The 16,792-nt window shown below is 42.0% G+C and overlaps 1 pseudogene; it reads left to right on the top strand.

Moving 5' to 3' along the window:
* Positions 1-1,166: 1,166 nt before the first annotated feature.
* Positions 1,167-16,792, top strand: part of LOC129500000 (solute carrier family 28 member 3-like) — a 97,851-nt pseudogene continuing 82,225 nt past the window's right edge.

The following is a 16,792-nucleotide window of genomic DNA, read 5'->3' on the forward strand; positions in this document are numbered from 1 at the left end:
TTATAGTTGACAGCTTCTCTTCTAAATTCCCTGAGAACAGGGATGATATATGCAGTCTCAGCGACCAGCACTGCATAAACCATAGTAGGTACACAAAAAAATATTTGTTAGACGACTGAACGAGAATGCCTAAGACCCAAAGAACTATATGTCACATTAAGGGTTGAGAAGAAAGGCTGATAGGAAACAGGAAACGGAGAAGTCTGGGTGGTAGGAGGAGATTACCAACATGTGATATCACAGAAGCCAGGGACAAGAGTCTTTCAAGGGAGAAGTGACCCATTGTGTATAATGAAAACTGCAAGGAAGGACATGAAAACCATCAATGGCTCCACCCTCATGACTTAAGCACATTATTTTTTGTCTATTTACCTTTATAGCCACAATGAAAGGTCTGTATAATTTCTAGAAGGATAACTTCCTTATCTATTTTGGTGCCAATTTCCCCAGGCCGGTAAATAATCTAATATTCTACTGCTAGATTCTGCAGTTTATCAAACTTCTATTTGCAAGTTAGGCTATTTTCCTTCCAAACTCTGTCCTTAAACAGTTTCATTTCCTTGAATTCAGTTCTCATCCTCATTCTGCCAGCCTGTAACCCGTGAAATGGGCAAGAATCCGGAGACATTGAAGCCTTCACACGTGACTCAGAAAGCAAACTCCAGTAGACTTTACTGGCTTTCTGAAAGCTTGACCCAAGAAAAACCAGTCACCTAATAGGATCCAAAGCCCTTGGCCACCTCCAATCAACATCTCTGCCGGTTTCCATGCCTCCAATCCCACAGTTCTTTGCAGCCCACTCATCTCCACACCACAAATGAAAGCAGATGATTGTCCATTGCTGCTGCACCCCCTGGGTCTGCATTAGAGTTAATTGGTTCCTTTTACAATGAAAGGAGAGCCCCTCAACGGGGGGAGTTTCACTTAATTCACTTACAAATTGTCAGATTAACAAACCTTGGGCACACAGGGAAGCCATGTTCTGCCTTTCCATTTTCCAGACAGAGGAAGTAATTACAGGTCTCTAGTATTTACAGCACGATGAAGAGGACCAGATCCCTCCTCTTTTAGGGCCTGCTAAGACTATGCTTTGTGTCTAAGTTATTCTATCATGCCATAATAGTTACATCTCTCCAGAGGCTGGAGAACTCAGACTCGGGATTTGAACCGGGAAATGCAACCCTGAGATCTGGGGGCATGATTCTATCAAGGGATCGTCTGTTCACAACTGCCTTGGCCTCCCAAAGAAGGTGGATCATAGGCCACATGTGAGAAGCTTCCAAGGAAATAGTCATCCTCTGGGTGTTTATGCTGACCTTCGCATTCATTTTCTAGTAAGATCTATCTGTTCATCTTTCTGCATAGGTTTACTGGAGGCCTGTCTTTTGGGGAATTGGGTTACAATTTCTTCTTGGGCTCTTAATCCTGAGGACTGATCCTGGATTTATGGCTTTTGATTGGTTGGGCCAACAAGTTCAGGTAAGTTGAGTTCAAATGAACATCTTGCCAATAAGTGCTTTTAGTAATTGGATACAATCCTCAAGACATGTCAGAAATAGGTTCAGCTTGACACAGCTGGCACCTCTGGGGCGGGATGGAAGGGACAATCAGGATAGGATAGTGATGTCATGGATGATATGGGGGAGAGACAACAGTTATTAATTAATAATTAAACAGATTAACATATTCTAGACAAACAAAAATGTAGGTCAACTAATGCAGATGAATAAACCTATTTCTGACATGTCTTGAGGATTATATCCAAATTGACACAGCGGGCTCCTTCTTAAGCATCCCAGAGTCATACTGAATGTCACAAACGACAGGAAATCTGTATGCAGTTATAGCTCAAAAATATACTTCCACGCCATCTACTGGAGTGGGGAAAGCTATGAGGATAGTCCTTCCACAACTCACCAGCAAGTCTGCTGGGCTCCTCCTTGGTGGACTGTAACCACCAATTCCAGGTTGTAATGATTGTCGGCTCTTCCTTTCTTTAACTCAGACCTTCTTGGAATATACTAATGCTGGTGCAGAATTTGTCTTCGGTGACACGTACGCAGACCACTTATTTGCATTTAAGGTAAAACCAAATCCCTTTTTGAAGTAGTTACCTCCTTTTCAGGACCGTCTGGGTCTTTATAGACATTCTGATAGAACCTGACCAGAAACCAGATATACACCTGCTGGTCATGTCCTACATAGATAGCACAGCATTGCCTTTTTCCACTTATCTGATTTTATCTGAAGTCCACAGATTGTAAACATTTTCTTTGTGACCATAGTACTAAGAGAAAGATCTAGAGGAAGTCAGAAATATACAAATAGTTTTGAGGGGGCTCCTGGCATTGCCTGAGATACTACTGAAAAGACCTATGGGGTAATAGTATCTGTGACATCAGGGAAAGGAACATCTGGTACCTGGCCATGATCAGGCACATGGCCACTGAAGGCTTCTAGGCCAAGGATCAGTGACAGCTCTGTGCTCAGGAACCCCATCAGCCTCCCAACAGGAGACTGCTGCCCACCCACATTCACCTCTGTTCTTCCAGAGCCATTTCTGTGCAAAAACTTTCGTGTCCTTCCTTCAGCACAGCAGACCTGGAGGCTGGCCCTTCTCCCGACCAAAGGAGGGACATTATTCTCCAGGGGAAAAGCATTCTGGCCTCCCTGCATTCCCACAAACCCAGGAAGCACAGTTTCCCCTGTCAAGACCCTGCAAATACTTGTTGATGAGTTCCCAAGGATAAATTTGGCTTTTTCTACAGCGTTCTTTCTTGCAGTGCTATTGTTTCTATACTTCTAAGTTGTTTTCTCACTTAGGGACTCTAAGCTTACCTCCAAACTACCCAGTATAAAAGGCCATCTTTTATACTGATTCTTGACTTGTTGATTTTTTTTAACTGCTGATTTGATGCTTTGGTGCTGAGATAACTAAGCCATCTCCAAAAGGCCAAAGGTTTGGAAATATGCTGCTATCAAGAATTGAACCTACACCTGGGAAAAAGACAAGTCACTGGGAAAGCCTAATTTGCTACTCTTTAGACTTTTCCTGCCCACCCACCCACCCACCACCTCCTCTTCCCCAGAGCAGTGGCCTCCATCCTTTCTGCCAAAGCAGAATGCCTGTGGGAACATTCACGAGATAAGCCCCAATAATTCCCTGAAGCTTTCAGGAAGGCTCTGCTTGCCCATTAAAGCCAATAAAAGCACATAAGTGACTGAGCTCTGAGTAATGGCACAAAATGTCTTTTAATATATATTATTAATAGATATTTTAAATTAGATTCTGTATGAATTGTCCTTGGTCATTCTATGTGTCTGGTGGCAGCTTGTCCCTGGACATTTAGCTGGAGAACAGAAGGGAAGGGGTACATAGGGGCAGAGGTGCGGAGGGACCCAGCCCACAGCTCTGTGTGTTCTCTGCAGGGTAGAAACCGCTCACTGTGGAAACAGGCTGCATTGAAGGCACCCAAAAACATCAGGGAAACAGGATCCAAAAAAAGACAATTGTGGTATCACAGAAGTAAACTAGCTTCCAAAGTTCATTTTTTTAGCAATTAAAAAAATCTATAAATAAAATAATTGTTATTTTAAAAGGAGAGAAAATGAGTGGGAAAAATCAGAGAGGGTGACAAAACATGAGACACTCCTAACTCTGGGAAACGAACGAGGGGTAGTAGAAGAGGAGGTGGGCGGGAGGATGGGGAGATTGGGTGACATGAACTGAGGGGGGCACTTGACGGGATGAGCACTGGGTGTTATACTATATGTTCTCAAATTGAACTCCAATTAAAAATATACAAAAATAAAAAACAAATAAAAGCTAAACGAGTAAGTGCTTACTCTCTGGAAGGCAGTGCATGTAAGCACATATCATGCCATATCTGATCCCTGTAGCCTTTCTAAATAAGAAATCTGAGAGGTGACTCACACTCAATTTTGACCAGGATATTCTGCTAATGAGGCTGTTTAATATCAGAACTTCAAGAATATCTGCCAGTGGCCTTTAGTTTGTTGATCTACTTGTTACAAATCCCCCCAAAACTGCATTCCTTCTCTGAGTAACTACAGTAAGAAAACTCATCATCGCAGAGAAACCAAAAAAGTCAAGTTTCCTGTGAAATATACTCAAGCTTATCCAGAGCAAATTCAAATAAGAGATTATAGATGGGGAAACTGCCTGATTAAAGTGTCAATTGATTCAAGAGGAGTTTCCAGTATGTTGATGATGTTTCAGCAGGGCAAAGGAGGCAGGAGAGAGACCTGATCTGAATCATACTAATATACCGAGGCCAACATCAACTCATGATTGCTTTCATCCCCCCACCTCACCCCCAGGTCCTGCCAATCGTGGTTTTCTTCAGCACCGTAATGTCCATGCTTTACTACCTTGGATTGATGCAGTGGATCGTTAGAAAGGTACTGGGACTTGAAACGATTGGGTGACAGGTGTACAGCTGGTTATTTGGGGACAAAGTCTTAAATACCTTTTATCTAGGTTTTCCCAACATGCCTTTATGTTCATACCAAGATCCTCCATCACCTCCTCTTCCACCCCAAGTTATTAGACCCTCGCCAAAAAATCCTACATGTAGCCATAGAGCAAATTTTATCTCAGAGACTTTTATCGGGGCTTTGACCTGCTGGCTATCTTCAGGAAACCTTAGTAATTACTTCTTTGACCAAAGTATTGACTCGAGCAGAGCAGACATCTGTGGGGAGAACAGCACCCTTCCTTCATCCTGGCTGTGTTTCCCTGTGCCTTACATGGAGTCCTGGCTTTCCCTCAGGATATTGCAAAAGTGCCAGTACCACACTGTCTTGATGAACACAGCTTTGTAGTACAACCTGAAATCTGGCATTGTGATGCCCCCAGATATGGTTTTCTTTTTTAAAATTCCCCTGGCTGTTCGGGGTCTTTTCTGATTCCACACAAATCTTAAAATAATTTGTTCTAAGTCTCTGAAGAAAGTCCATGGTATTTTGATAGGGATTGCATTATACGTGTAAATTGCCCTGGGTAACATTGACATTTTCACAATATTAATTCTGCCAATCCATGAGCATGGAATATTTTTCCATCTCTTTGTGTCTTCCTCAATTTCTTTCAGAAGTGTTCTATAATTTTTAGGGTATATTTTGAGAACCATTTGAATGGTAAATGGTTCTCCAACCTTTTATTTTCAGGTTGTAGGTGTCCTTCTGTCTAAAATGAGTCTCTTGTAGACAGCAAATAGATGGGTCCTGCTTTTTTATCCAGTCTGAAACCCTGCGCCTTTTGATGGGGTCATTAAGCCCATTCACGATCAGAGTTACTATTGACAGATATGAGTTTAGTGTCATCATGATATCTATTTAGTCCTTGTTTTTGTGGATTGTTCCACTGGACTTCTTCTTAAAGGGGAGTTTTAAGAGTCCCCCTTAAAATTTCTTGCAGAGCTGGTTTGGAGGTCACATATTCTTTCAGTTCCTGCCTGTCTTGGAAGCTCTTTATCTCTCCTTCCACTTTGAATGAGAGCCTTGCTGGATAAAGTATTCTTGGTTGCATGTTCTTCTCATTTAGGACCCTGAATACATCCTGCCAGCCCTTTCTGGCCTGCCAGGTCTCTGTGGAGAGGTCTGCTGTTACCCTAATATTCCTCCCCATGAAAGTCAGGGACTTCTTGTCTCTTGCTGCTTTAAGGATCTTCTCTTTATCTTTGGAATTTGCAAGCTTCACTATTAAATGTCGAGGATTGAATGTGTTCATCAAGACAGTGTGGTACTGGCACAAAAACAGACATATAGATCAATGGAACAGAATAGAGAACCCAGAAGTGGACCCTGAACTTTATGGTCAACTAATATACGATAAAGGAGGAAAGACGATCCACTGGAAGAAAGACAGTCTCTTCAATAAATGGTGCTGGGAAAATTGGACATCCACATGCAGAAGAATGAAACTGGACCACTCTCTTGCACCATACACAAAGATAAACTCAAAATAGATGAAAGATCTAAATGTGAGACAAGATTCCATCAAAATCCCAGAGGAGAACTCAGGCAACACCCTTTTTGAACTTGGCCACAGTAACCGGAGAAGGACAAACAGTGTATGTTCTCATTCATTTGGGGAATATGAATAATAGTGAAAGGGAATATAAGGGAAGGGAGAAGAAATGTGTGAGAAATATCAGAAAGGGAGACAGAACATAAAGACTTCTAACTCTGGGAAATGAACTAGGGGTGGTGGAGGGGGAGGAGGGCGGGGAGTGGGGGTGAATGGGTGACGGGCACTGAGGGGGACACTTGACGGGATGAGCACTGGGTGTTATTCTGTATGTTGGTAAATTGAACAACAATAAAAATTAATTTATAAAATTTTAAAAAAAAAGTAAAAAAAAAAAGGATGTTGCAAAAGTGGAGACGCCTGCTCTAGTTGTTGTTAGAAGATCAAAGCAAGAAGGAGAAGCTGCTTTGTGTTTCTGAGGGACTTGATAAGCACACACAAGTTTTTTTTTTAATAAAAAACGTCTGATGGGATCCCTGGGTGGCGCAGCGGTTTGGCGCCTGCCTTTGGCCCAGGGCGCGATCCTGGAGACCCGGGATCGAATCCCATATCGGGCTCCCGGTGCATGGAGCCTGCTTCTCCCTCTGCCTGTGTCTCTACCTCTCTCTGTCTGTGACTATCATAAAATAAAAAAAATAAAAATAAAAAAAAATAAATAAAAAAATTTAAAAAACGTCTGAAAAGTTAATCTCATTCCTGCCACCTCAGCATCTGTCAGTTCTACTAGACTTGTGTTAAATCAGAACCTGAGGAAATGTGTAAGTTAGTGCAAATGCACAACCAAACCAGGCGGTGCCTACAGAGATTGGGCACAGCCCTAGCCCTCCCTTGATCCTTGTAAATACATAACTGAGAGGGAAGGAGAGACAAAGGAGAAGGAGAGAGAGGGAGTCAGAGAGGCAGAGAGAAAGAATACCAGCTGAATTCAGAATTTCAGCAACACTGTAATTTTCTGATTGTTGACTTGAACATTCAACAGTACTGGGCTCACTTCTAAGCAGAAAGGAAGGACAGAATGCAACAGGATGTCCCCATTCTGAAGCGGGCACCACAGTCTCTAGCTGGAAGGGCTAGTGTAGAAGTGGGACCATAAACCATGTTCATTTGAGAGTTTAGCACAAAAGGCCCAAAACAACTAACGTGTTCTGTGCCTTGGATTCCTTTGCTATAAAATGGCTATGATTACAGGACCTCTCACAAAGGGTTGTTGTGATCATTAAATTCATTGCCTGAATCAAGAGCTTAAAACAGTGCTTGGAATGCAGCAAAGCTTGTCATGACTGTTAACAATTATTATAATTTATTACTCTTGGGGATCCCTGGGTGGCACAGCAGTTTAGCGCCTGCCTTTGGGCCAGGGCGCGATCCTGGCGACCTGGGATCGAGTCCCACGTCAGGCTCCCTATATGGAGCCTGCTTCTCCCTCTGCCTATTTCTCTGCCTCTGTGTGTGTGTGTGTGTGTGTGTGTGTGTGTGTGTGTGACTATCATGAATAAATAAATAAAATCTTTAGAAAAAATTTATTACTCTTATACAACATTTTGATAGACAATTGTTTGTATAATGAAAGTATGAATTCAGAGGATATACAGTGACTCAGCCCTACCATTCACATAGGAGTATTTGATGGGTCCACTTTGTAGGATAATAACATACGCTCACATTATGCACCATCGCTGGCCTGCCAACAATTATTGAAAGCATTTTCCTTGAAAGATTTTCATCCCTACTTTGAAGTGTCACATATACAAACAGCTCTTCACTGACTTTGTTCCTTTTCCCCTTTTAGGTTGGATGGGTAATGCTAGTTACTATGGGATCATCTCCTATTGAATCTGTAGTGGCTGCTGGCAATATATTCGTTGGACAGGTAAGTTGTAGAATCTAACACCATCTTGACTCGATTACTCCTACCTGCGGGGTAAAAGGGTTGGTTCATGTACTGAGTTTCTATTTAGTCCATGAAGTGAAGCTCAATACATTCCATCTTATAGAACAATTACAAATAATGAGGGGAAACTTGTAAAACTGCACACATGCTTCTGTGGTGCTCAACTGAATACTTACTATGCTAAAAGTACAGCTATTATTTATAGAGAGTCCCATGTCGCAGGCCACCTGTCCTCCTTAATGGGATTCAAGCCCTTACAACTACACTTTCTCTAACTCCTTTCCACCCAAGGGAAAGAGTGGGGTATACGATTCCCAATTAGGAAAGCACCTGTGGGCACCTGTAACCTGTCCTTGTTATTGATGGTATATTCCTAGGCGTCTCTATTTCCCTTTGGTGTAAGCAAAGAGGTTTATGGTCGGTCACGATGAAGCTGGAAGATGAGAAGTCACCAGTTCACAAGGCTAGGGCTCGGTTACTTGGGCAATAGTGTTCCAACTTTAGAAAAGTGTACCTGGCCAGTAGACTCGGCTAGTGGAGACCTTATATGAATTGGTCCTGTAAACTCTGCAAACTTTACACATGACTCAATATGCACACTGACGTAGAGTTCAATGAATCAGACATCAATGGTGTGAGTTCTCAAATGAATATGCATCAGAACCACAATTGAAGGCTTGTTCAAACATGATAGCTGGTCCTATCCCCATAGTTTTTGAATCAGTAAGTCTGAGAACTTGCACGTCTAGCAAGTTCCCAGGTGATGTTGATGGAGCTGTCTGTGGTTCACACTTAGAAATACTGCTTTACATCTGACTCTTGGTTTTGGCTCAGGTCATGATCTTCTATGGGTGCTGGGATTGAGCCCCGGGTCAGGCTCCAAGCTTGTTGTGGAGTCTGTTTGAAATTCTCTCTCCCTCTAACTCTTTTAGTTGTAAAAGTAACTCACACTTGCTCTCTCTCTCTCTCTCTCTCTCTCTCTTTCAGAATAAATAAATAAACTTTCAAAAAAAAAAGAAATACTGCTTTAGACAATGGAATCTGGGGCACCTGAGTGGTTCAGTCAGTTGGGTGTCCAACTCTTGGTCTCAGCTCAGGTCTTGGTCTCAGGCCAACTATGGAAAAATCTCAATGCCCACTGACACATGAATGGATAAAGAATTGTGGTATCTATACAATAGAATACTACTCAGCCATAAAAAAAGAAATCTTGCCATTTGCAACAACATTGATGGAATTAGAAGATATTATGCTAAGCAAACTCAGCCATTCAGAGAAAGATGATTATCATATGATTTCACTCATAGGAGTAATTTAAGAAATAAAACAGAGCATCATAGGGGAAAGGAAGAAAAAACAAAACAAGACAATATCAGAGAGGGAAACAAACCATAAGAGACTATCTGATTATAGAAAACAAACTGAAGGTCCCTGGAGGGGAGAGGGGTGGGTGGACAGAGTAACTGGGTATGAACATTTAGGAGGACACGTGATGTAATGAGCACTATAATTATATAATATTGATGAATCACTGACCTCTACCTGTGAAACCAATAATATGTTACAAGTTAATTAATTGACCTTAAATCAAATTTTAAAAATAAAAATATAATATGGCATTGCATATATGAAAGTTGAGAGAGTAGATCTTAAGAGTTCTCATCACAAGAAAAAAAATCATAAAAAAAGAAAAAAAATCATTACTTATTGTGGTGATCATTTCAAAATATTCACATATATCAAACCACTATGTTGCGTGCATGAAATTAATATAGTGTTATGCCGATTATACCTCAATTTTTTTAAAAAAAATTAATTTTATTGCCAAAGCCCAGACATTCTATGTTCCATTAATCATGTAAGTCAGAGTAAAACACTCCCAAAGAAAAAAAAGCCAACTGAGAGAGTGTTTGGAATTTCAAATTCAGGAAGGTTCACATATTGAAGATTATTCTTTATATATCTAGACATCTTTATTATATGCTGAACATTTTGAATGACATATCATAGAGACTCTGGATTTTGTTCTATTCCTCTAAGAAGTGTGATATTTTGTTTTAACAAACAGATGAATTACTAACATGTCATCTTGATCCTATTGAGTCTTGGGTTTTGACTTTGTTAAGGCAGAATGTTTCATCTTTGTTCTCAATGCTATGGCATGTCCCTTACACCTAGGACATAGTCCTTCCTCCTGAGGTGGGCCTTTCCAGTGTCTCAAGTAAGCGTCCACCTCCACTTTAGCTGTGTCAGAATTCCAATAGCTCTCTTGAGTGTCTACTACTCAAATCACGGTTCACCTTTCAGTCCCCAAGAAGCTGTTCCCAGCTGACTTTGCAGAGTCTCATTCCATGTATATACAGCTAAAGATCTGGCAAAGGATCTGAAGGAAGCCCTTACACAGATTTCTGGGGCTAGTTCTCTTCAGGTTCGTCCTCTCTGGTACCCAAACCTGCAAGTTCCAGCAGCCTTACAACTCTGACCTTCTATTTTTGTGTCCTTTCCCCAACCAGACTGGTGATTTCTGCTTAGGCTCCACTTCCCTAAAGTTTGGAAAATGTCTCAGGCAAAACATCAGCATGGAAGTGAACCTCACCTTGTGTGTTTCTCTCCCCTTAAGAACTGCAGCCCTGGGATGCCTGGGATTAGTTCTTCATCTATTTTGCCCAATTTTATATCTGTTAATGGTAGAAAAGTGAACCTGTTACTCTGTCTTGGCAAGAACTGGAAGTCCTATGAATCTTAACACATCAATAATTTTCATTATTCTAAGAATAACAATGACCTCTAAGCTAAAGCTATCAACACCAGTTTAAAATAAGCCCTGGGGGGCAGCCTGGGTGGCTCAGCGGTTTAGCGCCACCTTCAGCCCAGGGTGTGATCCTGGAGACCCAGGATCAAGTCCTACATCGGGCTCCCTGCATAGAGCCTGCTTCTCCCTCAGCCTGTGTCTCTGCCTCTCTCTCTCTCTCTCTCTCTCTCTCTCTCTCTCTCTCTCTCATGAATAAATAAATAAATAAATCTTTCAAAAAATAAAATAAGCCCTGGGCTTGTAATGAGAAAACCCAGTTACTCCCCCAGTTCCTTCTCTGCGTGGCTGTCATTTAAGCTCCCTAACTCTCAGATTTCAACTCTGTGAAACAAGCCAAGTACCTGATCACTGATGTCTCCTTTAGCCCTAGCATGTGAAGGTCCTTCTACTCCCATTATGTAATTGGGTTAATGAGAAGTATTACTTCAGGAAACAAATCAGTGGTTTTTTGTAAAGGGAAAACCCATGTCTGAAACTCTCCATCCATAGGAGATTCATTGGGGGTCCAAGCCCCCTGCAGTTCCTCTATGCTTGAATGATGGTGCAGCAAGCTCCAGGTCAGTACAGAGGGCAGGAGCCCGTGAGCCATGCAGAGGAACACAGCATGGTGGACCACGTCAGAATACAGGCCCCAACTGACCCAATGTCCAAACTCCTTACTTTGCTTCTCTGACCTACCTTACCATCTGTGAAATGGCAAAAATGATACCCCCTTGTGGGGCTGTTTTATGGATCAACTTAGATAATGCATGTGTTTTGGGGTAACACACAGAAGACTTTTTACCTCTGATATTTTAAAATGCACAGTGGCCTCTAAGAAATGGCAATTCATACATTAAGTTTTGAAATTTCTTCCCCACCATTGTATCTTGCCCACCCCCCTCATGCTGCTACTACAAACACCACTATCCTGATGCTGTATGCATGGAGAGTAATCAGGGGTCAGCAGCACCCTCTGAAGTGGCACCTCATCAGCCTCTCCCCTTCCTGAGGAAATAATCCAAATTTTTTCACCTTAAATGAAAAAGAATTGAGAAGGCTTGAATCAACTAACATTATCTCAAGAAGAGAATGGAATACATTTTTTAGATTTTGAGGATTGCAAAAGAAAAATATCTCAACCTTGGTCTCAGTCTCTCTACCTTTGTACTCAAAATATTCTCAAAACTAAAGAAAAGCAGTGTTTCAGATCCTGGGAGGAGGTCCCCTGAGCTACCCATGGAACCCCAGCCCCAGAGGACAATGACCAAGAACTGAGGACTGCTCCAGAGAATCCACTGAAGAGCACTCTGAACTGAGGGAGGCCCAGAGGAAGTAACATCGCCTTCCTTTGAAAGGCACCAGCTAGTACGGGGTGGAGCAGGTACCACATGGTCAATTGATAAAAGGGTTAGGGCAGGGAGGGTAATGGGATGAGACACAAGGACAATCAGTTCAGAAGTGCCCCCAAGTCGCAAGAAACAGCCACTACAATCAGTTGGCTGACCAACTTGATTTTTCCCCACCTGAAAATGGAAGTTTGGAGAAATTGCCTTTTAGATTGCAAAACTTTCAAAGGCTCCATGAATGATCCAGAAAGGACAGGGGACCCCGAAGAGTATGATGATAAGCTTTTTGCCAATCTAGTAGATGGACACTTAAGCTTATTTGTTCTATACAAGCTGCCACCTATAAGGTACCCAAAGACCAAAAACAAGTCTCGACACATATGAACTCAACAAAGTATCATGAATAAGTGTGAGCTGAACTAAATGAAGACAAAAGCATATATATTATGCTGGCAGGACTTACTAGCCAAAATGACACCCACTAAAATACAAGCTTTATAAAGATGAAACTTTGGTGTTTTGTCCACTGCTGTATCCCCAGCATTTAGAATGATACATATACAGCTTAACAATTATTTGTTGAATTGAATTAGTTAAATGAACTGGATGGAGAGAAGAACCTTTAATAATGTGTCACATGGCTGTCTCTGCATCCCCTTACTATCTAACATAGTTACCAGCAGCTTGAGGAAAGACTTAGAAGATCCCCTTTCTCAAATTAGCCAACAACATCAAGGTAGGGAAAATAGTTGATTCATGGATGACCTGCATCAAAATGCCAAAAAAAAAAAAAAACAAAAAACTAAACCAGTAGAAGGAACTATAATTCATAGAAATTACTGCATATAAGCTGAAAAAATCAAATGTACAATTTCAAGATAAAAAAGACCTGCCCTCATGGAGTCTCTATGGAAAGGACTTGCAAATATTAGTTGGCAGAAAGGAAGGCCTATATTTGCAACATTAGACACCTTTCAAAACACTCATGCAGAAGCAGATGGCCATTTTGGGAGAGTGTCCAGAATAAGTACAAAGTGGTGGAGTAGTTCTAGGGCTCCATGTATAGAATATCACATACATGTGGAGTATAATGTGAGTCATGTGTTGTGAGCCCAGAAAGGAATGGGCAAAAGAATGAGTGGGGAATCTTGAAAACATATCATCCGAGGGACAGTTAAAAAAAAAAAAAACTTGGGATGCCTGGGTGGCTCAGTGAGTAGGTATCTCACTTCATCCCAGGTCATGATCTTAGTGCCCTAGGATCTGGCCCCGCATTTGGCTTACTCTCTCATAAATAAATAAATAAATAAATAAATAAATAAATAAATAAAATCTTAAAAAAAAAACAACTCGGGTTAGCTGTAGAGAAGAAAACACTGCTGGAGGGACAAGATAATTGTCTTCAAATACAGGTAGACGGCCTTAGTTTTGTGTATACCCAAAAGATAAAAGTAGGGCTACTAGATACAAATTATAAGGAGGCTTTAGAAGAGCTTCTCACGATCCAGAGCTGTTTGAAAATAGAATATGCTGTCTTGGGAAGTTATGGTTCCTTACCACTGAAGGAGAGAGAAGAAAATGAGAATTGTATTTAGAGGGCCTGCTGTGTACCAGACACTAGAGTAGAAAATTTGTGTGATCTCATTTCTTCCTTACATTCGTCCTCTGAGATAAGCATTTATTATTAATACAGAATCCTTATATCCAATATTATCCCCTGTAGATAGGTGGTTAATTGAAAAAAATAAGTTAAAGCAGATAATCACAAAAGATGGCACATACATACCTTAAATATTTAATTTCAACTTAATACATATGTTGCTTTCATTCCCCAATGCTGGTGTTGACCCAAGGCCTTTCTTTAAAGGAATCTCCTGATTAGATCTATGTGATCTTTCATAAAATCTACCCCTATGTGTCGATAGTGATTTCCAGTTTCCATTTCTTTAGAGCAGAGCAAGAATTTAAACTCTCTTAAGAAGCAATCTGAAGTGGACAATTTTTCCACGTTTTTATAACGTTCCCTAGGTCTTACAACCACCTCCTCTACACCTGATTCAGAAGCCACATTTTGCCATATGATCCAGTAATTCCATTTCTGGCTGTCTAGCCAAAGTAAATGAAATCGGTGTCTAAGTGTATCCCCATGTTTATTGCAGCATTACTCACAATAGCCAAGACACGGAAATAATCTGTGTCCATCGATGGATGAATGGATAAAGAGAACGAGATGAATAGATAGATAGATAGATAGAATATTAATTAGCCACAAAAAGGGGAAATTTTCCCACTTGTGACAACATGGATGGACTGTAAAAGCATTATGTTGAGTGAAATAAATCAGACAGAAAAGGACAAACACCCTATGATATCACACATATGCCGAGTCTAAAAAAGTCAAACTCACAGAAGCCAGGAAGCCGGGAGGGTGGGTGGGAAAAATGGTGAGATGTTGATCAAAGGATACAAACTTCCAGTTATAAGAGGAATAAATTCTGGAGATCTAATGTACAGCATGGTAACTACAGTTAACATCCTACAGCATATTTGAAAGTTGCTAAGAGAATAGATCATAAAAGTTCTCAATACACACAAAAGATCATAACGATGTGAGGTGATGTGTAATTAAACTTATTGTGGTGATCATTTCACATGCACATATTCGATCTTCACATTGTGCATCTTATTCTTATACAGTGTGATATGGCAATTATAGCTCAACAAAGTTAGGGGTCGGGGAAGCCGGTTTTTTATCAGCTTGTCTGCTCCAAGTCTTGACATTGCATTCAATCGACCATTTCAAAGGAGATGAAAACACCTCTGTTTCTTTTTAACATCCCCATTTCATCAATTTTCGTGACATTTGATTAAATTATGTTAGGATAATATCAAAGAGAGCTGGCCTGGACAGGTTTGGGGAACAACAGGTCTGCCTATGGGAAGGTAGATGTGCCCTCGGGGAGCTCCAGGAGCGTCTCCAGCTGAGCGTGCGGGGGGGGGGGGCATCTGTCAGCCCACAGAGTGGACTGAGGGGAGCCGAGCTGGAGAGATGCTTAAGTGGAGATCTGCTCGGCAAGCTTCTCCTCTGCTTTTCAGTGCGGGAATGTTCTGGCTTCAGAGAAGGTCAGTAGCTCACCCCGGGTCAGACAGCTAAGGGCGTCTTATTCTGAGTCTACACTCTGGCACGGGGTGGGGGGACCCCAGAAGAGTTTGTGGAAACACCGAATGTACAGCAGTCCTTGACCTGTCGGAGGACTCCAATACTGGGGAGAGGGGGAGCTGAATGCTTTCCAAAACTCCTCCAGCTCTGAATCTGTGAGGATCTCTACTGCACCAGGGCTTTGGGTTAGGGAGAAAACATTGTGCTACATTTCAAACACCCCATTGGTGTACCTCTGCAACTTAAGGGGATGTCAGGACATAACGGCAAAAGTCTAGCCTCAAACTAAATGTAAAAAGACATTTTTGAGACAAAAAACGTTGGAGAAATTTGCATATAGACTGGGAATTATGTAACACCTAGAAACTATTACTAACTTGTGATAATGGTATAGGAATTATGAAGAAAATGCCCCACACAGGGAAGAAAGGACTAGATGCTTGGATTTTGCCTGAAAATATTTTATCAAAGACAAAGACCAAAAAAAAAGTATAATTAGGCAAAACAGCATAGCAAAATCTTAAAAATTGTTGAATCTAGGTAATGGATAAATAAGGACTCATGCTATTTGCTTTACTTTTGTATATGTTTACGTTTTTTTCATGATAAAAAGAATCTCGAGTCTAAAGCTGAGATACCCCCCACCCCCCTCCCCCACCCCCCATTATGAGGTAAGAGCCAAAAGGCCCTCCTGAGGACCATCACTCTCTGTCAGTGGGAAAACCAGGCACAGAACCTGCTTCCCGCCCCAGGAAGGTCCTACAGCATCTTGAGGATATGAATGCACACAAACCTCAGCAGCGGTAAGAAGTGGAATCCAGGGCCATGATCTCCACAGGAGCTATCACTTCACAACCACACATTGCCCGCCCCACACACACAGGAAGGAAATGAAAAGGCATCCCTAGACGCTGCACTGCAGGCTCCCCTGCTTCCTCCTGGGAGCTTATTCAACCCCCACACCCCTGGGCTCCAACCCAGACCCACAGAACAGACTGAGAAGGAGCAGGGCCCCAGAATCTGGGTGTGTATTGATTACCCCAGTGATCCTGGGGCAGGCAGCCCTGAACTGGGGGACCCAGAATCTCCAAAGCCAATCAGCACCCACATCCACCAAAGAGGAACTTGGGGGACAAGGTCCTCATCCCCGAGGACTTCCCTCACATTTTTCTGCCTTGCATTCTGCAAGTCTCTCTATGGAAGATGCTGCCTGCTGGACCCCCTCGAAAGAATGGGCCCTGGTTGGGGGGCAGGGCAAGATAGAGGAAGAGTAGGGTCCCCAAGTCACCTGTCCCCACCAACATACCTAGATAACTTTCAAATCATCCTGAAAACCTACGAATTCTGACTGAGATTTAAAGAGAGAACAGGGCAGCCCCGATGGCCCAGCGGTTTGGCCCCACCTTCAGCCCGGGGTGTGATCCTGAAGACCCGGAATCAAGTCCCACATTGGGCTCCCTGCATGGAGCCTGCTTCCTCCTCCTGTGTCTCTGCCTCTCTGTGTTTGTGTGTGTGTGTGTCTCTCATGAATAAATAAAATCTTGTAAAA

The sequence above is a fragment of the Nyctereutes procyonoides genome, unplaced genomic scaffold (assembly GCF_905146905.1).
Source record: "Nyctereutes procyonoides isolate TBG_1078 unplaced genomic scaffold, NYPRO_anot_genome, whole genome shotgun sequence".
Lineage (NCBI taxonomy): Eukaryota > Metazoa > Chordata > Mammalia > Carnivora > Canidae > Nyctereutes > Nyctereutes procyonoides.